A 19,962-nucleotide genomic window follows, 5' to 3' on the forward strand; every position below is an offset into this window, starting at 1 on the left:
TGGGAGGCCGAGCTGGAATGAGGCCTTTCCCACAGCTCCTGACAGCTCCTTTCCATGGGTTCCCAGTGGCCAGCTGGGAATGTGGGGCCAGTCTGCGGCCTGGTGGTGCCTGAGGGCTGGGCCTCAGGGAAGTCTCACCTTCAAAGCACCCCCTAAAGACAGGTGTGATCATCCCATTTTATAGATTTCATAGATGCAGAGACTGAGCCCCAGGAGAGGGAGGCAACTCCGCTCCTCAGTGGGTTAGCCAGGATATGCAGCAGACCAATACTGGTGCAGATCCAGAATCTTTGTCTCTGTGACCTTTGGCCTTGAACATCATCTACTTGCCTGTGTCCCTACCCAAGCCCCACCATGCCCGGGGAGGGTGCTGCCAACCATGCCCCCTCACCCCTGCCCTCCAACCCCCATGATCCTCTGTCATGTGCCCTGCAACCCCGCCTGCCTGCCTGCCTCCTGCTCATCTTTAAGACGTTGATTTCAGACATCACCTCCTCCTGAACCTGTTCTCTCTAGAAGTGCCCAGGACCTTGTGGATGCCCCTTTCCTGGCTCTTCCAGCCCTGTTTTGGGAAAGTGGTCAGGAAGGCGCCATGGGGCAGCAGAGAGTTAGTGGTTGTGTTGGGGCTGGGAGCTGCCTGGATGTGCTGGCACTGTGTGAACAGCAGGCTGGCCCAGGCTCTGCACCCCTAGAGGCTGGAGGAGGGAGTGGGGCAGGGCCTTGCCTGCCTGCCAAGTTTAGGCTTTATCCTGAGAATGGTGTTAAAGGCAGCAGGGGAGGCCCCAGGGGGATTTATATGTTTATGGCCCTCGGGGCAGCTCTCTAATTCCTAAAGCAGGGCCAGGCACAAAGTACAGGGTTGATGGAAAGGTGGATAAACAGACCAACAGCAGGGGTCCTAGGGGCAGGAGATGGGACAGCAGGCAGGGCTGGAGTCAAGAGATGGCTAGGTGGAATTACCCATGCTCCACAGGCCTCCAGAGAGAATTTTGGAATTTTTCCCTGGAGTATCTTCCTTGACTGTGGCCTTCAGTCAGCTGTGAGCTGAGGGTGGAGCTGAAAGCTGTGAGTCGGGATGGGAGGCGGCCCTGGAGAGTGTGGTCCCCTCCTTCACTGGTTCTCTTTGGCCTCTGCTGCAAGCCCAGCATGTGACCCTGAGCAGGCCAGCAACCCGGCAGGGGGGAGTGTCCTCATGCTGTCTGGAGTAGCGGCAGTCAGGGCTGTGACAGTGGAGGGAAAGGTGAAGGGAGGGTCTGGGGCAGCTCACATAGGAGGACTTCTGAGTTTTCTTCTGAGGGCTAGTAAGAAATTTGCCCAGACTAAAGAGGAAAGCGGTACTAGGGAGAAGGCCCCGCCCACTCCAGCCCCACGAAGGCAGACGGATTCATGCCACTCAAGCAGTGGGCAGAGCTGGAGAAAAGGTGACGTGTGTGTGTGTGCGGATGGAGGCAGGAGGCAGGCAGCAGGCACCAGGTGCACTGCCAGGCCAGCCCCTCCCCTCACGGGACTGTATGCCTGTGGGCATTTCCTCCCCGGTGCCCTCTGCCTGCCCATTTGAGGTCCCAGCAGAGGCCTCTGGTCCCAAAAGGTGTGACTTCCCATTGCTACCTTTCCTACTTATCCTGGCCCCAGTGTCCTTGGGGCAAGTCTGTGCCCTAGAGGTCAAAGCAGAAGAGCTGAACGAATACCTGGCAAGACCACATGAGTGGAGAATGGGCTAGGTTGGAAGTGATAGGGGATGGTGGGGACTGCGGAGAACTGGCCGTGTGTGCGCTATCACAGATGCCACTGCGCTCTGCAACTGTTGCTTTTATGGAACTCAGGCCTGGTGTCACCACGTCCGGATTTTTTAAGAGAAGCTGGGAATCCAGATTTATGTATAAAATCTCTTGATTGTAAATAACTAATTTAAAAATGGTTCAAACATCATACGAGCTACACAGGCACATCTGTGGACCTATGTGGCCCATTGTTGGGCATCAGTTGTTGAGCCCTGACTGAGGTGAGGGAGAGCAGGGGCTCAGTGTCCCTGGACCAGCCCAGGCCACACTTGGGCTGGTGGAAAGGCCAGGACACTGTCAGTGGTGAGCCCCAGAGCCTCCTCAGACTGGCTTCTCAGAGGTGCCCCAGGCAGCTAGCAGGCCAAGCTTGCAGCAGGGTCACCCCCTGTGCTCAAGGCTCATGAATGGCCCCTTGGGCCCCACTTATGGTCAGGGGCGACTGGTCTCGCCCACCGGGTCCCAGGCGGCAGCAGCTTTCCCTTCGTGTTAGTATTGTGACCTCTGCCTGTTGTCCCTCCACAGGACCCACATTCTCAGGAACGGCTGGTGCTGAGTTGGGGGATGCCTCACATAGGTATCTCCGGACCAGCATGGGTGCCAAGCAGTCACGTGACCAAGTGCATTCTCTGTACCTGGAGCCAGACTGCCTGGGTTGGAAGCTTGTCCCTGTCGTGTATGCTGAGTGAACTTGTGTACATTCTTAAGCCCCCATGCCTCTCAGTTCAAACACCCCACAAGCTGAACAGGCAAAAGTCAAGATAATGATGACGATGGTTACAGTGGTAGTGACAGTCCCTGAGTTAGCAAGATGGGAAGGATTAAATGTGCTGATGGGTGTAAAATGCTCGGAACAGCACCTGGCAGCACAGCACCGTGTGTAGCTACATTGGCACTCTCCTCACTCTCACACGCCCCCCCACCTGTGCATGCTCGTGCACACACAAGCCCACATGCATACATATGCACATACATTTGCAAGCCCACACCCAGCGCATATGCACACATGTGCACATACAAACCCACACTACATGCACACATGCGCGCACACACTTCTCGCTAAAGCATTGCTGGCATCCAGCAGGTGCAGCCCACGTGGGCATGTTTTCTCAAAGGAAGAGTCTTTACCTTTCAGGTTTTATACACTTAGTTTTTGGGTCAAGCAGGGTGAGGAGGAGCATTTACTGTGTCCTGCTCTGTGCCAGGCACTGTATCAGGGACTGATGTATCTTATTCCAAAATAGCCCCTGTGTTGGGGAGCTAAGTAGGACAAATAGAGCCCCACTTTTAGCTGGCTCAGTGCCCACGTCCCTGGGAAGTCCCATGCCTGGACATGGAGCTTTGGCATCTTGCCCCTGGAACAGCCCACAAGCCGCCCTGTTGGGAAGGTCTCTGCACAGGGGGTGTGAATAATGTCAGGCACTCCAAAGAGTCAAGAACTCAGCTTGAAAGCTTAGAGGCTGGCAGAAGTCTGTTTCTCCTGTTACTGTACCATGGTATAGACAGCTTTATGGCTCTCAACTCCTTCCTTTCTTTGCCTGGGCTGCCAGGAACCTCTTAGGCTAGTGACAAATTTAGCTTTCATAGATTTTCTCTGAAGTTCTCTGCCTCCTTCCCCTCTCCCTCTATTCCTCATCTGGTGTCTTGTCATGTATCATTTTAGATCATTCTCTCTCTGATTTCTTTTCTTTCTTTTTGCTAATGTTATTTAAGAGTAGCATGCAGAAAAGTATACAAGTCATAAGTATACAGTTCAGTGAACTTTCTCAAGTGGGACATAACTGGGTAAACCGTGCCGGGGGAGACACAGCGTTACCACAACCCCAGAAGCCTTTGAGCCCCTTCCAGTCACTGACCCACCAAGGTAACCGTGTCCTGGCCTAATAGCACAGATGAGTCTGGCCTATCTTTAACTTTACATAAATGGAGTCATGCAGTGTGCACTCTGGGGTTTGGCTTCTTTTGTTTCTGATGATGTTTTTTGTTTTCTAATTTTTTTAAATTTTCATAAAATACACCTAACATAAAACATCCTAACTTCATCATTTTTAAAACTCACAGTTCAGCAGCATTATGTTCATTCAAATTATTGTGCAGCCACCAGCACTCTCCATCTCCAGAACACTTTCCATCTTGCAAAGCTGAGACTCTGCCCATTCAATTCTAACTTCCATCTCCCCTGCCCCCAGCCCCTTTAGCCGCCATTCTACTTTCTGTCTCTGTGAATTTGACTACTCCAGGCTCCACATGTAAGAGAAATCACACAGTATTTGTCCTTTTGTGAATGATTTACACATGATGTTCTCCAGGTCCACCCATGTCGTAGCATGTGTCTGAATTTCCCTCCTTTTTAAGGCCGAATCAGTTTCCACTGTATGCAAATACCATGTCTTGCTTCTCCATGTATTCACTGACAGACACATGGCTTGCTTCTGTGTTTCAGCTACTGTGAATAATGCCGCTGTGAACCTGAGTGTGCAAGTATCTCTTTGAGACCTTACTTTTAATTATTTTAGGTATATACCCAGGGGAGGGATTACTGGTGATTCTAGTTTTAATTTTTTGAGGAACTGCCATACTGTTTTCCACAGCAACTGCCATCTCATCATCCTTCCAGCAGTGCACAAGGAAGGGTTTCTCCACCTCCTCGCCAACACTTGTGACTATCTGTTCTTTTGACAGTAGCCGTCCTACTGAGGTGGGATCAGATAGTGGTTTGGATTTGTGTTTTCCTGATGATGATTGATGCTGAGTGATGACTGTGGTTTTCGTATTACTGTGTCTGTCTTGTCCGGTGAGCTGTGCCTCATTTATTCTCATTGCTGCACAGTGTTCCATGGTAAGAACAGAATACAGGAGATATACTGGTTCTGCTGTTGATGGACATTGGATGGCTTCTCATTTGGAATGGTGCAAAACCAATCAATGACATGCATAATGCAGCTCCCTGAGGGCCATTTGCTCCTGGCTTGCGCAAGCTCCAGGGGCCAGGTCACGCCACCAGCCCACTGCTCCCTCCTGCTGTCTGTCCACAGGCAGCCCAGGGCCCAGCCTTCTGGTGTGCGTCCTCCCAGTGTCTAATTTGTTTCCTGGGGAGGAGCCACTTTTAGCCCTAACAGTGCACCTGCCCTCCATCGTCCCAAGCACGAACCACTGAGCTGGGTGGTGGAGGGTGTGACTAGCTCCTCTCTGTGCTCAGGGATCTTTGGGTAGCGCCTGGAGGACACAGTCCACCACGAGCGGAAGTATGGCCCCCGCCTGGCACCCCTGCTGGTGGAGCAGTGTGTGGACTTCATCCGGGAGCGCGGGCTCACTGAGGAGGGGCTGTTCCGCATGCCGGGCCAGGCCAACCTGGTGAGGGACCTGCAGGATTCCTTCGACTGTGGGGAGAAGCCACTGTTTGACAGGTGAGCTCATGATCAGGGGTGATGTAGAGCCACTTGTTCATTCCTCCTGCAGGGGCTCCTGCCCAGGACACCAGCTCTAGTGGCAGGGGTGGGCTGGTGACTGGATGGTGGGCCAGCCCTCCCAGTGGCAGAGTGTAGGGCACACCCTCACTCTGCCAGCCAGGGGTCCCCTCTCAGGATCTGTCTCTTGGCCATGCTTCCTCCGTTGACCTACCGCCAGGCTCCGTTGGTGGCAAGATGGCGTAGCAGCTCGGCTTCCTTCCTCTTGGGTTCCAGGGACAGGGGAGCAAGTCTTCTGCACCTGCCCTGGGACCATGTCCATCCTACCCATCATGGGGGCTTACCCAGGCCCTGGATCACCCTGGATGGAGTCAACTATCCCCCAGCTCAGGACTGTTTGGGGACTCTGTTTCCCCTGACAGTGCGCCCACCCATCATGGGGCAGTTTTTCATAGAGTTCTTCCTGCATCAAGAAAACCTACCCTCCACGGGCTTCCACCGTGTCTTCTTGGATCTGCCCCAGGACCCACAGGCAGCCCTGGCCTCCCAGGGCTTCTCCTCTGGGGACAGAACACTCAGCCCCTCATCTTCTTCCCAGGCCCGTCACTGCGACCAGGGGAGGTGTCAGCTCCTCTCCTTAGATGGAGAGGACTGACCACTGTTCCCCAGAGATGCTCTGCCCAGGGAGGTACGGGGGATCCTTCATCCAGAGCTTTATGAAGCTCCATCCCAATGCTGAGTTCAGTGAGCTTGTGGTCCATTCTGAACCTCTGCCAGCCAGGCCTCTTCCATCCTGTCTTATGTGGCCTAGTATTAGGGTTGGAGATTGCTTCAAATAATGTCACCTGGGTAGAGCCTGGGAACCGGGACTTTTGGAAGCTCTCCAGGATCAGATGCTCTGCTGCCCTAGTGCCTGATGCTACCTGAGGGGCTTCTGCAGACCTCGACACTCCCCTACTCAAACTCTGCTGGGGCTCCCTGGAGTGGCGTAGGCCATCCGAGCCTCACCCACCCTGCCGGGTTTCCATCTGGGCACACCTGCTCTCCCAAGGTGTGATTCCTGGCGTGCTCAGCCTCCTTTCCCCACTTGGCCTGTCTGCTGAATTCCCCTGGAAAGGTAGCTGGTGCCGCAGGGTGTGTTCCACGCAGACCTGACTCAGCCTCCCAGCAGCCTGGGGCAGCCTTCCCTGTGTCTTGGAGGTCCTCTCTGTCTGCCTTCTCCCTCTCTGTCTGCTTCTATGCTGTTTCTGGAATTGTCTCTGGAGGGCCATCTCCATGGTGGACATGTTAGCCTTGTTGCTCCACCCCCATCTCTGCGTGACCCCATACTGCCATGGTGGCCCTGGGCTTTGGGTCCCTCTCCCTTTAGAGACTCCTCCTTGGGTATCTGAGGCCATCCTTCCTGCTTTCTGCCATTACCATGGCAGCTCCTCTGGCTCTGCATCTGTACCCACGGAGGGCCCCTCCCCACCACGTCCCCCAGCTGGAGGACCCCCTCCCTGCCCCCACCTCTCTGGCAGAGGGCCCCCTTCCCACCCACCCCCAACAGAGGAGCCCCTCCTCACCCACTTCCGACAGAGGCTCTTGGGAGGGAGCTCCCTCCCCCAGGCCATAGCCTGCCTGCTTACTGGGGTGTTGGCTTCTATCCTGCACCTTCTCCACAAAGCCCCCTCCTCACTTTCCTGCTCATCTCTATAAGAAGGTACCCTTTAGCCCCAGGTCCTGGGCTTGTCTCCCGTTAAAGCTTTACCAGGCCTGGAAGCCTCAGTGCCTGGAGCTGCCCCATACCTGTCCCTTCCCTGCCCCATACCTGTCCCTTCCTGCACACTGGGCTGTCCGTCTCACAGGCTGCCACCTGCTGCTGAGTGCTGAGGACAGCCTCCTCTGTGCCGGAGCCTGGGGCTGCATGGACTCCTGGCTGCCAGGCTCTTCTAACACCCTCAGCTGCTATCCTTTCTGGATGGATGCTGGTGTTAAATGTGGGCAGGAGGGGGTCCCTGAGAAGGGAGAGGTGATGAGGAACCTGCAGATGGAGGGTTGCCTCAGTGCGGGCTGCCCTGACCACCAGGACCAGTTTGCCCCCAGGGCACGCACTTCATCTGCTGACCAACTGCTGCCCTCTCTGCCTCACAACCCCCACCTCTGCCTGCAGTAGTGTCAATGCGTGCTGGGAGGGCCGCAGGCTGTGCGGGGGCACCCACAGGGCCACAGGCTGTGCAGAGTTCTCCTTGGGTGCTTGTTAGAGGAGGGAAGGGGACAGCAGTTTACGGAAAAGTCTCAAGAAAAGGCCTGGAAACAGCTGTTAAAAGTACTGCAATGGGGAAGGAGGAAGAGGGGAGGGAGGGAGGGGCATGGAAAGGAAGTAAGAGTGGTGATGATCGGATGGGAGGCTGGACAGGGCTGAACAGCAAGACCTTGCGGGGCAGGGATGCAACTCGGGAGGTCTGCAGAGGAGGGGCAGCCTCTCCACTTGCCCAGGGCAGAAGTTCTCCCATCCCTCCAGTTGCAGAAAAGGGGAAGACGTGGGCTGGCTCCCAGCCACACTTCCCTGCCTCCTGACCCTCCCCCAATCTCTCTTGCTCTACTCAGGCTGCCATTGAAGGCATGGGGCCCCAGTGGAGAAGGGGCTGCTGGGCTCAAGCCTGGGTACCCAGGGCAGTTGGCCAGGAACGTGGCCCGGGAGAAGGCCACCGAGCATGTGGCAGCAGCAAGCCTGGCTGGAGAGGGAAGCAGGGGTGGAGTGGGGGCTGCCCGGACCCAGCCAGACCAAGAGCCACTGAGCCTCAGGCAACGAGGGGCCCCAGGTGTATTTGGGATGCATATGGACACATGGAACACCAGAATTCCAAATATGAGGGCCAGAAGGCACTTATCTGAGTGAGCCCAGCCTGGGATTCAGCCAGGGCCAGGTGATAGCATAAAGGCACAGCCACAGTCTCCTGGCCCTGGGCTCATCTTTCCTGCTGGAAATACAGTCCAGGGCTTAAGTCCAGGGCCCTAGGCAAGTAGATGAACTACCTGGGGCCTGTATACTGCTTGGAATGCAAGCTCTGAGGAGATACCAAGGCTCTTGTATAGGACCTCGACTGCAGACCCCACATGGGACCCAGGAAAGGACTGTGCCAGGCCTAGTGCCACCACCACCCACAGCTGGTCTACTTCAGCCTTGGCACCTCCGAGCCAGAGCAGGAGACTGAGGCCTGGAGTGGACTCTTGGGGCACTGGAGAGGGGGTAATGAGCTTAGAAGGCTAGGTGTCCCCATTGTGGACAGGAAGAGAGGAAAGGGCCTGACCTCTGACCTGCTCCTGCTGTTGGTCCCTGGATAACTGCTCCCTGACAAGAAGCCAGCAGCCCTGCTTGGTGGGAGCTTTGATGCAGCTCCGCCCACTCCAGCCAAGGTCAAGTACAGCAGGGTGGGCAAGCTTGGGCTGGGGCTGGCAGCACCTACAGAGGGCCTGCGAGACAGCTATTCCTACTGGAGAGCTGGCGGCTCCCAGGCTCCCACATCGTCCTGCAGGAGACCTTGGGATGGCCACCAGGCCTGTAGAAGGGGCCCCCAGCCTGTGTCCCAAGGCCCTCCCCTGTGCAACCTGACCTACATCACACTTGATTCCTCTGGTCCAGGGCAGCTGCTAGGGTGGAGCAGCTGTGCTTTGCAGGGCCCTGTGGCTTTGCAGCCCCTGGAGTCCCATGCAGTCTATGCAGGACAGGAGCAGGTCCTGGACGGACTGACACAGACATGAAACTCAGGGGTTCTGAATGGGTGTCTGGGCATGGTGGGTTGTCCCTGAGCTGGAACTCCTGGCCATGGATCCTTAGTTGCCCCTCCCCCAGCTCTATCTACTGCTCCCAGAAGGAGCATGGGCCTTTCCTTCACCAGGGCAGCTGACCGCAGATGCAGCCTCAGTGTGCCTAAGCATGCACCTGAGACCGAGGCTGCCCCTTGGCAACGAGGGGGTGCCAGTCACTCCTGAGATTTCCTGCCATCTCAGGCCTCACACACCTGTCCTCTTCTTCCCCCCAACTCCCCAGCACAACAGACGTGCACACGGTGGCCTCCCTGCTGAAGCTGTACCTGCGGGAGCTCCCCGAGCCCGTGGTCCCCTTCGCCAGGTACGAGGACTTCCTCAGCTGCGCCCAGCTGCTCACCAAGGACGAGGGGGAGGTCAGTGGCTCCTAGGGATAGGTCCTGGGAGATGGGCTGGCTGGGTGGCAGCCTGTAGAGTCAGGACACAGACTCTAATTTTCATGAATTTTCATGGTCCATGGATCCTGTGGAGGCCTGCTTTGTGTGGGGGGTGTGGTGGGGGCCTGGAGCATCCTGCTTGGGTTGGGGAGGGGCCAGGGCATCCTGCTGTCTGTCTGGAGCCATACCTGTATGCTGCCCAGGTCCCGGGGTGCCCAGCTCTGGCCGCTCACACTCCCCACACTCAGGCCACTCAGGCCTGTCATGGGCTCAGAAACAGGGAGATCTTTTATTTATGTCTCGTTTCCTTCCCAAAAGAATTTGAACTAGCTCCCAAGACAGATGGGCCAGCCCCCCTGTCCCCGCCCCTGCAGGTGCTAGTCTGCAGCCCCAGGTGGCTCAGGGCCAGCTAAGGACTGTTCACCTCCCCGAGGCCATGTGGGGGATGAGGGCTCATTATCTGGCAAATATTTGTGTCTTGATAAGTGAGCTGAGTGCTGGCCCTGACATTCCTCCACAGCGGCCAGCATAGGCTCACCCCTCACACCAGCTCCTTGGAAGCAAGTTAGCTTCCCAGGAGGTCACAGCTGGGCCCTGGCCACTCCTTGAGGGGAGGGGGAGGTGGTGGAGCCCTCTGGTTCACTGGGGCTGGGTCACCGTAGCCCCCACCTCCCTTCTCCTTGCTTACACCTCCTCGAAGTCAGAGAAGGCCCAGGGCCTCATTCCTGGTGTTTGTTTGAAATTCTGTTCTTCATTCCTAAGGGCACTCTGGAGTTGGCTAAACAAGTGAGCAACCTTCCTCAGGCCAATTACAACCTGCTCAGATACATCTGCAAGTAAGTGGCGTGGCAGGAGGGAACCAGGCTTTCCTGCACTGGCTCTGCGATCATCCCCCAACCCCACTGTGAGACACACAACTCTTCCTTGTTGGGGGGGCCCTCCCCCACCCCCGCTGCAGAGCCACACCTAGTGTGGATGCAGCAGGGAGTGGAAAAGCGCAGACCCTGAGCAGGTGGTTTTAAACAGTCCTGGGTAGATAATTCCAGAAGGGACATACCCTCTGTCCCTCCTGGGTGCCTCTCACCATCCTGTTCCCCCAGCCATCTGCCTCTTGACCCCAACCCTTCATGTATCCCTATCCTGGACCCTGAGAAGGGGCATGTAGGGCTGGTGCTGACTAGGGTCTGGGACTTCCCAGAATCTGCACCCACTGCAGTGTGGAGAGTCATGTGTCCTCCTTCCACACAAATAGCGGTGGGCCCTTGTCCCAGTGACCTTTGCTTCTGATGGCCCTCTCGGGCCCCGGGGGAAACCTGCCCTTATCGAGCCTGGCAGAGAGGCAGGCTGCACCCAGTGGGCAAAAGCCTGCAGGTAGCAAGGCTCAGCAGGGGTGGGGCGGGGCGTCCCGGCTGCTCCCAGGAGACTGGGCGTCAGAACTTGCTTCTTTGATGACTGCTGCTTCCTTACTTTGCAGGTTTCTGGATGAAGTTCAAGCGTACTCAAATGTCAACAAGATGAGTGTCCAGAACCTGGCGACCGTCTTTGGACCTAACATTCTGCAGCCACAGGTTGAGGACCCAATAACCATCATGGAAGGTAAGGGGGAGGTGTACCTGGTGTCCCTGGGTGCTGCTGGGTCTGGGCTCATCTTGGTCTGGGGCAAGTCCTTGGAACCAGGTCAGCCCAGGGCCAGGCCAGCAGGAGGGGTGGCTCAGACAGCACATCTCCATCTCTGGGGACTTGGCAGGAGCCTCTGCAGACCTCACCCCGCCACCCTCATAAGGTCCAGCTGTAAGACAAAAAGGAATTTTGCAGCAGCAGGTCACCGGGTATAATTAGAATGGCCAGGGGTTTCTGTGGATAGAAGAGGCTGGAGGGATGGGACAGGCCAGCATTCTTGCACTTGAACACATACAGACATGTTTGCTTTCCTTTTATAATCACGCAATTGTCATAGGTTCCTAGATGTCGGCTTTGCAAACCCTGGAGAATTTCTCTGTGATAAGTAACAATAAGTGATTAAAAATAGCAGCAACAGCAGCTGCTTTCAGTAAGCTTCTACTAAGTGCTTTGTTGGCATCTCCTCATTTCACGCTTTACAACCAGCCTGGGATGTGGTAATCGGCCCCAACTTTACAGATGAGGAAACTGAGGCCAGGAGAGGTGAGGACACTCACCAGAGGCCAGTCAGCTAGACTTAGCAAAGGGCACAGAGGTAGGCTGCCATGGAAAAGAGAGCACACCTCATAGGGCCCATGGAACACTGTCCCCTGTGGAGGATGCAGAGAGACGTGCTGTTCAGACAGGAAGCTCACAGCTGAGGCTGTTCTGGCCCCTATCCCATGTCCAAGGACATGATGGGGTGCTTTTACTAAGTCCTGTCTTTGGCCTGCCCTGGCTGGGTCTCCCACCCTAGGACCCCACCAGGCCAGGAAAACACAAGCTCTCCCCTGCTTGGTGGTAATAGATGCTCAAGGGGGAGGCCTGCCCTGCCTGCTTCATGGAATTCCTGCATCACCTAAGTTCTTGGCCTCAGAATTCTTTCCTTGACTTCTTCCAGGATTCCTAGTCAACTTCAATGGGAGAGTCCACCCTGGCACTCAGCCATTCCTCCCACCCAGGGGACCTCCTAGCATCTGGTCTTTGTGGTGAGGGTGTTGGGAGGGAATGAGGCAGCTGGGTAGATACTATGGTCCTTCCTGCACTGCCCACCTCCACTGCAGGCCCCCACCCCACCACCACAAGAACTGAGTCCCCAGGACTGGGGGCTGCATCGCAGGGGCCTTGGCCTAGAGATGCGGGATTGTGTGTGTGAGAGATTCTATGTGTGTGGGATTCTAGGCGGTGGGCAGGGTGCACTTTGGGGAGGCTAGGGAGGGTGTGTTGTGTATGTGTGTGTGGGATTTTGGGGAGTAGGCATTGTATGTGTGATTGTGTGTTGGGGCATTTGGGGAGGCTGGGTGGGTGCATTGTTTGTGCAATTGTATGTGTGTGTGTGACTTTGGGGGTGGGTGGGGTGCACCGTATGTGTGATTGTTGGGGGAGGGATTTTTGGGGGTGGGTGGGTATACTGTGTGTGCAATGGTATGTGTGCCCCACACGGGAAAGGCTCTATTCCCTGTCCCAGAGCCCTGTGCTCCCAGAGTGTGGACATTCAGGCATGGCGGTTGTCAGCAGTATGGGGGCCCGGGGGCGGGAGTGGTAACATGGGGCAGCCGAGAGAGCTCTGGCATCTCGACTCCCAGTTTCCAGTTCCAACCTGCCACCTGCTCATCCTGAAGCCCTGGGCCCTGCCCCCTCACCCCACCCCAGCTGGAGGGCGTGGGCGCGGGCAGTGTTTCCTCCCTGCTTGCAGCACTGTGCCTGAGGAAGGTGGTTCTGTAGCCCCATCCTGCTGTCCTGCCTGGAGTTGGAGGGTGCGTGGTCCTTTCCTCTGGGCGGATGAAGGCTCCTTTGAGGGGCAGCCTGGCTCTGGGAACAGGACGAGCTCCCACAAAGCTGCAGCTTCCCCATGACTGGCAGAGCGACCCTGGGCCGGGCCGCTGGCAGCAAGGCCTCTCTCCGCCTCTCTTCCCGCAGGCACTTCCCTCATCCAGCACCTGATGACCGTCCTCATCCGCAAACACAGCCAGCTCTTCACGGCGCCCACCCCGGAAGGGCCCACCTCCCCGCGCGGAGGCCAGCAGTGCGCAGTGGGGTGGGGCTCCGAGGAGGTCACCAGGGACAGCCAGGGAGAGCCCGGTGGCCCCGGCCTGCCCACGCACAGGACCTCTTCCCTGGATGGGGCGGCCGTGGTGGTGCTCTCCAGAACCGCCCCCACGGGGCCGGGGAGCCGGTGCAGCCCTGGGAAGAAGGTACAGACCCTGCCCAGTTGGAAGTCCTCATTCCAGCAGCCAGGGTCCCGGTCCGGAAGCCCGAAGGGGGGCGGCTCGTCCCTGGAGGTGCCCATCATCTCCTCTGGCGGGAACTGGCTCATGAACGGGCCGTCCTCCCTGCGCGGCCACCGCCGAGCCTCGTCGGGAGACCGGCTCAAGGACTCGGGCTCTGTGCAGAGACTCTCCACCTACGACAATGTGCCCCCTGCGGGCCTGGTTCCTGGCACGCCCAGCGTGGCCAGCATGACGTGGTCGGGGGCCTCGTCCAGCGAGTCGTCGGCGGGGGGCTCGCTCAGCAGCTGCACGGCCTGCCGCGCCAGCGACTCCTCCCGCAGCTCCTTGCACACCGAATGGGCCCTGGAGCCCTCTCCACTCCCCAGCAGCAGCAAGGACCCCAAGTCCCTGGACCTGGGCCACAGCCTGGACGAGGCGGGGACGGGTGCCAGCAACAGCGAGCCGGGCAGCCCCACTCGGGAGCATGCGCGCCGCTCCGAGGCCCTGCAGGGGCTGATCGCAGAGCTCAGGGCCGAGCTGTGCTGCCAGCGGACTGAGTACGAGAGGAGTGTGAAAAGGTAACTTGCTGCCACGTGGAGCTTCTTCTGACCGGGTGGAGCCTGCCGGAGAGCTGTGTTCTTGGCACGTGGGCGTCAGCCCCTGACCTCCCAGCCGCTGGCCCTGGAAGCCAGCCTCAGAGAGGGGAATCCTAGCTCTGGGAAAGCCCTGGGGCTGGCAGGCTTGGCATGCAGTCAGCTTGGCACGCAGTCAGCGCTGTGGAGACCTGCTGATTTCACGCGAGTGGGAATGCCCGCCCAGCCAGGGGAACTTTGCTGCAGAGGTGGGAGCAGAGTCGGTGTGCAGTCTGCAGCCAGGGAGAGGTGGCCCCTGGATGCAGGTCCCAGTTGTGTCCCAGTACAGGGGCCCATAGCCTGGATGCTGGGCCCTGGAAAGTGCCCAGGCCCCAGGCCAGCTAGGCGGGAAGTGAAGACCCCTTCCTGGATGGGATCAGAATCCAATTTCCCTGCTAAACCAAGCCCTTGTGCCTGCCCTGGTCACGGGATTGTTATGCTGCACCCTGAGGCTTGCAAGCTCATTCATAAAGGGGTGGAGTTCCTGCCTCCCATGATGACTGGGGTTCCCCTCTGCAGTGAGGAACCTCAGCTCTTGGAGGCCGGGTTCTCAGCGCTGGGGGCTTCCCTCAGCATCTCAGATTTCTTGGCCCGTCGGGCTGCAGGTCCCTGTTAGCTGGTTGACCTGTACACCTGGGTCCCACACACTAGCAGGGGCTTCCTTTTTCCATCAGAGGCAGTGGATGGAGGTGGGAGGCAGTCCTGCTGCCCACTGAGCCTGTGATTTCTACTGGGAGCTGCAATGACAGCCCTTGCCCTTTTGCTCTGCTGACAGCTGTCCCCTGGGTGCTGGAGAGTGCCAGGCATGTACAGGCACTGTGTCTGCAACAGGAAGATATGGGAGAGGGACCTTGAGCGCAGAGGCCTCTGCCATGGGGGAGGTCACAGCAGGCAGTGCCTGAGTCAGGGCTGGAAGGACCCATAGGATGGAGCCGAGAAAGAAAATAGCATCAGTAAAACCCACGGGCCTCCAGAAATATAGTGGAAGATGCTGACTGCTTTGGATGAGCTCACAGGCCAAACTACAGGGCACGTGGGAACTCTTCCCATGCAGAAGGCTGGGCTGCACCAGCTGCACCTGTCGTGTGCAGAGTGCCTGGAGCTCTTCTGGCCTGCTCCAAGGTGTGGTTTCTCAAGGGAGATGCAGGACTGTTGGACTCTGGGTCAGACTGCCTGGGTTCTAGTCCCAGCTCCACCAGGGATTGGCTGAGTGTCCCCGGCAGGATCTCTGGGCCCCGGTGTGACCGCGCCTGTTTGTCCTGAGTGTTAAGTGACTCACAGTGGATGGGAGCACTCAGGAGCCTTTGCTGCTTGCATTAACTCCTGCCTGCTGGGCTGGAGGTAAGATGAGGTTCCCAGAGGCAGAGGGACAGCAGTGATAGCCCTTGTGCAGTGACTGTCCTCGATAGCAAAGTGGTCTGGGCTGTTCTCTTGGTTAGAGGGAGGGTCTAGAGTGAGGAGGGTCTCTGAGCACAGAAAGGCAGGTAAGGGCATCAGCACCTGTCCCGTCCAGCAGGGGACTGGGAATGTGCATCCTGTTGTCTGCATGTATGGAGCCATCGGGAGGTGGAGTGAGGCTGGCCTTTGTCCTGACTCTGAGGACCCCAGTCGGATCCCTTCCCCAGGGCCCTTCTGGGGAGTCACCTTCCTTCATGCATTCCCAAAAGAGAGTCGGTTGTCTGTGAAGTACCAGATGCTGTGCAGGTGGCCACAGCTGTGGCCAAAACTGATCAAAATTTCTGCCTGCATTCTTATTTGGGTTGCAGGGAGACAAAGACCTGATAGGCATGCTACATTTCGAAAAATGCAAGTTGTGTTAAAAGGGAGATGAAGGAGGAGAACATAGAGCAATGTGGAGGGGAGTGGAGAGGAGCCTCAGGGTAGAGGGTTGGAGGAGGAGACCCCAGAGCTGCAGCCAGCACTGAACCCAAGACCCAGACAAGCGGGGAAGAGTCAGGGGCTGGGAACTGGAGGTGTGTGAGGTGGGCCAATGGGCGGGGTCTTTTGGCCTGGGCAATGCTTTGGTTTTTCCTGAGATGAGAATGAAGTGAGAAGCTGATGGTCTTGGCACTTTGGGCACTTTGACAGGTGCACCTGGGTGCCATGCCGAGCAGAGCTTGCCAGGGGACAAGGACAGAACAGACCAATTAGGAGGCGTGGGGGTCCAGGCCTGATCTGTGGGGTGCATGGCCCTGAGGGGCAACCGGTGGAGGTGGGGGAAGCGGCCAGGTGCTGAGCATATTTTGAAGGTAGAGCCAAAAGGCTTTGCTAACTGATCAGATATGGGGCCCAGAAAAATAATAGGCTTAGGGGAGGATATCATCATTCAGCTGAGCAGCTGGAGGAAGGCGTTCACCAAGAGAGTGCACCAGGGCTACGAGAGAGTGGTCTGGAGATGAGGGTCAGGAGCTCAGTTCTGACCCTTTGAGTTGGAGATGCTGAAGAAATGGTTCAGAGTCATCAGTGTGTAATTGGGGCCTGAAGGCTTGAGCCTGGCAGAGAAGGAAGAGGAGGGCTTCAGGCCTGAGACCAGAAGAAGCAGTGGGGAGGAAGGGGACTTCTCTCTGACAGCTGCCTGTGCTCCTGGCGGGGAGGGCTCAGGCCATGCTTCCAGCTAAGTGATGAGGATGGAGGCCTCATTCTGGTGGGGCGGGGAATCTGTATTTGTTTCTCATGCACCGTGTACCAGCCGCCAGGCTGGGTCCCTGGTGCCTTTCAGTCCATGGTTACTGGTGCTCTGAGGAGCGGTCACCTTCTGCATTTCAGTGTGCCTGTGTCCTTCCCACAGCCATGTGGCTCAGTGGTCACCAGGCTGGGCCCTAAACTCCAGCATGTGTTCTCAGGGGCTGGGCTCAGGTGTCCCTTTGGACAGACATAAGCTGGTCATCTGGTCAAACAGATACCTGTGCCAACCTTGCACACTGCAGGGTGAACCTGCATGGATGTGTGTGGTATTGGCTCTGGTGGCGCAGAGATGCACCACTGTGACCTGCTGGGAAGGACCACAGGAAGCAGCATCGTGGAGGGGGCGCTTGAGCTGAACGTGATGGGTGAGCAGGAATGGAAGTGACCACCCTGCAGGATCTCCTGTGGGTTGCCACGTGTGGATGGACTGTGGGGACGGTGTGGGAGCTGCAGGGAGCTGTGGGAGGGGAGGCCGCAGCACAGGAGCAAAGGCTAGGGGACAGCCTAAGTCCCAACCCTCCCCGTGCAGGGCGTGCTGTTCTGGCCAGCTGGCAGGCCATCCCATACTGCACTGGAGGGGCAAATGCGGACTCAGGGAGGCTCTGAAGGCATGGGTCCTCATGGTGATTTCAGGATCACAGGCCTAAGGGAGCTATGGAAGGGGGCAGTTTGCTCACAGGTGAAATACTGGGGTTCTTGTGAGGAGCAGATGAGTTGGGGTATCCTCCCCCACTGAGCTGCGGTGTCCTCCACTGCCATGGCCTAGCCTGAGCCCCCCTCACCCCACAGTGAGCACAAGCAGGGCTACACCCCTGTGACAGTGAACCCAGCCCACAGAGTCTCAAACAGCGTCTCTCCTTGACTTTTCAGAATGGAAGAAGGGAGTGCGGACCTGAGAAAACGAATGTCCCGGTTAGAAGAAGAACTGGACCAGGAAAAGAAAAAGTACATCATGCTGGAAATAAAGCTGCGGAACTCTGAGCGGGCGCGGGAGGACGCAGAGAGGAGGAACCAACTATTGCAGAAGGAGATGGAGGAGTTTTTTTCTACCCTAGGAAACTTGACTGTTGGGGCAAAAGGTGCCAGGGCCCCAAAGTAAAAGGAATGGCAGAGCTCACTTCTGTGCCACATCTGCTGATCTCCAGCCATGCTCGGAGTCAGAAGCCTCTGAGTCTCCGGAGGGGTCAGGTGCTCCAGAGCCAGCTGGAGAGAGAGAGATCCTGATACTCCTGTGGGGACTGTCAGGACCCCACACAGACCAGGTGGGATCTAGATGCTGCTCCAACCGTGCAGCTCCCAGTGAGGGTCAGAAGGGGACGGTACCAAGAGCAGTGCTTAGCCCTTACCCAGGAAATGTCCCTCATGGCCACAGAAATGGAGGGCACCCAGGATCCAGGCAGCTGCCGGCAACAGTTAGCTTTCTTTATTAAATGTGCTCACAAAGCATGGTGCCTTGCTACCTGGCTCATTTCTCATGCCACACAATACAGGGCTTCTCAGGTGACTGCTCCTGTTTCTCCAAGGGCTGGGAGCACCCTGAGGCATGCCCGTGGGTGGAACAGCAAAGGCATCCTGAAATGGATATGAAGCCCCCAAGGGGCAGCAGCCTTGTGCTTTCAGCTCTCTTGTCTGGGCACTGAAGGCAGGACGCCTTTCCTCACTCTCCCTGCCCCCAGCCTTCTGGACCTCTGCAGCTAGTTTCTGTCTTAGGAGGTCCCCTGGGCCTTCCACCATGGCCCCAGCTCTGCTCCAGGGCCACAGCCTGAGTGGGCGCCCAGTGCCAGTGCTGTGCCTGAACGAGGTGTGGGCAAGTGTGGCTACCCTGCAGGAGGGCTGAGCTAAGGCCATGGGAAGCACCTGTTCCTGGTCCTCCAGGTGCCCACGCCTCACCCTGGGCCCCTGCATGGCTCCCTTCCAGATCCCCCTTCCCTGCTGTTCACCTTCCTCCTCTAGTTCGTCCTCAGACTTGAAGGCACCGTTAGGGCAAATCCCTCCAGAAAGCCTTTCCCATCCACAGGGCACCCAGGCCAGGCCCGGCTCGGCTGGAGCTCCCGGGCTGTGCTTCAGGAGGCAGTGCAGCAGTGCCTCTGCACTCAGTCACCTGTTCCCCTCACGGTGTCCGGATGTGTGGCTGGCCCCATGCCGCCCCTCAGAAGTAACCTGTAGGGGTTTGTTCGGGGAGTGGTGGTCACCAAAGCGCCCAGTTTCTGACCACAGGCCCTAGAAACGTCACTCAGGCCCAACCAGCCCCACCCTAGAATCAGGTATAAACTTTGCCCACACAGGCTGATGCTTCAAATGCCAGGGGTTCAGTGCTCCCAGGAAATGCTGGTTTCCCACCGTGCAAGACAGGGTGGCTCCCACAGTGTGGCCAGCTACCCACCGTCTCCGGGCAGCTACCAGGAGGTAGGCATCTGCCTGGGGCCCTCAGCAGCGTCGAGATCTGGGTGCTGGAGCTTGGGAGGGGCTGGGGAGAGCGGCGTCTGTCTTTGCTCAGCTACTGCCATGGCGAGCCAGCTGTCTGGGTGATGAGATTTTCCCCTGGGGTTGAGATGCTGCCCTCCCCTCTATTCAAGTAGAGAGAAGAGAATACGAGGTGACTTTGAGTCCTCACAGCAACCCAGCAAAGTAGGAAATTGGCCCTATTCTCTGTATTTAGAGGAGAAACTGAGGCTTGGAGAAATCAGGTGGGTACAGAGGTGCGTTCTGATGACCCTGTTGAGTTTTCTCGCCCCAGCCCTGGAATTCTGATTTTGACCTGGAGAGAAAATGCCACCAGGCTATCAAAGGAGCAGAGGAGACCGAAATGGGTTTCCCATGATGAAAGGAAGCTTGTCTGGCTCAGCCACTAATCCTGGCAAAGGCTCAGGCTCCTGCCGAGTTTACAGTAGGGATAGGAGCTCATGAACGCCTGAGCCACGTCTGCCACCTGCTGGCCCAGTAGGATCTGCAAACGCAGTTCTTATCTCAAAATGAATTGAAGTGACTCAGTTCTGTTTTCCAATCTCTAGGTAACCAGCACCAGGCACCTTGTCTGCAAAACATCTGACTTGACTGTCAGGCACACTGAGTGACTGAGGCCTTCGGGGCTGGTCGGGGTTGGGGGAGGCTCTAGTATCCCCACCCCTACCCCCTTCTCTCAATTGAGTTACATTTGCTGAATCTGTTCCCAAACTGATAGATTCCCACTGTGCTACTGTAATGATATCATTTAATATGAAGTAGACCCATGAATTATGAACATGAAATGGCAGGGAACTGATTCATTGAAACCCTGGAATGCTTTAGACAGACTCAGTAGAAGCACGCTGCTAAAAAATGTTCTCAAATTAAGTATGGATGAGTGAGACATGTAAAACTTGTGTTCGACTTTAAAGAAATACTGGAAATTGTGAATGTCTCAT

General features: G+C 57.0%; 1 pseudogene; it reads left to right on the forward strand.

Moving 5' to 3' along the window:
* Positions 1 to 1,075: 1,075 nt before the first annotated feature.
* On the forward strand, positions 1,076 to 18,157 carry LOC135271296 (rho GTPase-activating protein 22-like; annotated as a pseudogene).
* The last annotated feature ends 1,805 nt before the right edge of the window (positions 18,158 to 19,962 follow it).

This window comes from Aotus nancymaae, unplaced genomic scaffold, assembly GCF_030222135.1.
Source record: "Aotus nancymaae isolate 86718 unplaced genomic scaffold, 86718_ANA_hifiasm-v0.15.2.pri h1tg000076l, whole genome shotgun sequence".
Classification (NCBI taxonomy): domain Eukaryota; kingdom Metazoa; phylum Chordata; class Mammalia; order Primates; family Aotidae; genus Aotus; species Aotus nancymaae.